Raw genomic sequence first — 867 nt, 5'->3', positions numbered from 1 at the left:
GGATGAGTCCCGTATCGTTATTTTTCGTCACTACCTCCCCGTGCCGGGAGTGGGTAATTTGCGCGCCTGCTGCCTTCCTTGGATGTGGTAGCCGTTTCTCAGGCTCCCTCTCCGGAATCGAACCCTGATTCCCCGTTACCCGTTACAACCATGGTAGGCGCAGAACCTACCATCGACAGTTGATAAGGCAGACATTTGAAAGATGCGTCGCCGGTACGAGGACCGTGCGATCAGCCCAAAGTTATTCAGAGTCACCAAGGCAAACGGACCGGACGAGCCGACCGATTGGTTTTGATCTAATAAAAGCGTCCCTTCCATCTCTGGTCGGGACTCTGTTTGCATGTATTAGCTCTAGAATTACCACAGTTATCCAAGTAACGTGGGTACGATCTAAGGAACCATAACTGATTTAATGAGCCATTCGCGGTTTCACCTTAATGCGGCTTGTACTGAGACATGCATGGCTTAATCTTTGAGACAAGCATATGACTACTGGCAGGATCAACCAGGGAGCTGCGTCAACTAGAGCTGAGCAGCCGGCCGCCCGGGAGTGTGTCCCAGGGGCCCGCGCGAACACGCAAGCGTCCGCTCAATTATTCTGCAAACAGGAGGAGGCTGAGCTCCCCTGCACAATACACCTCGAAACCCTCTCAGGTCCCGGCGGCGCGCAGCGCCGTCCTAAGTACTTGGTCGGGTTCGAGAGAGGCGCAATCGCCCGGAGTTAGGCGAGTAGACGCTTTAGGTGCGACCACCCGTGCTCCCAACTGAGCTTGCCGCTGCCGACAGAGGCCCGGGAGCGTGCTGTCGTGGCATTGCCGGCGGGAGACAACACGCGCCACCTACGGTGACCGGCAGCTCCAACGCCAG

General features: G+C 56.5%; 1 non-coding gene across 1 annotated transcript in view; it reads right to left on the bottom strand.

Annotated features, from left to right (window-relative positions):
• The window catches only part of LOC126141670 (small subunit ribosomal RNA), a 1,909-nt gene extending 1,397 nt beyond the window's left edge, over positions 1–512 (bottom strand). Inside the window, exon 1 of the ribosomal RNA XR_007529529.1 lies at positions 1–512. This exon is cut by the window's left edge and continues 1,397 nt beyond it. This is a non-coding gene — a ribosomal RNA (small subunit ribosomal RNA).
• Positions 513–867: the final 355 nt, after the last annotated feature.

The sequence above is a fragment of the Schistocerca cancellata genome, unplaced genomic scaffold, assembly GCF_023864275.1.
Source record: "Schistocerca cancellata isolate TAMUIC-IGC-003103 unplaced genomic scaffold, iqSchCanc2.1 HiC_scaffold_736, whole genome shotgun sequence".
Taxonomy (NCBI): Eukaryota; Metazoa; Arthropoda; class Insecta; order Orthoptera; family Acrididae; genus Schistocerca; species Schistocerca cancellata.
This window is presented reverse-complemented; position numbering and strand designations above follow the sequence as displayed.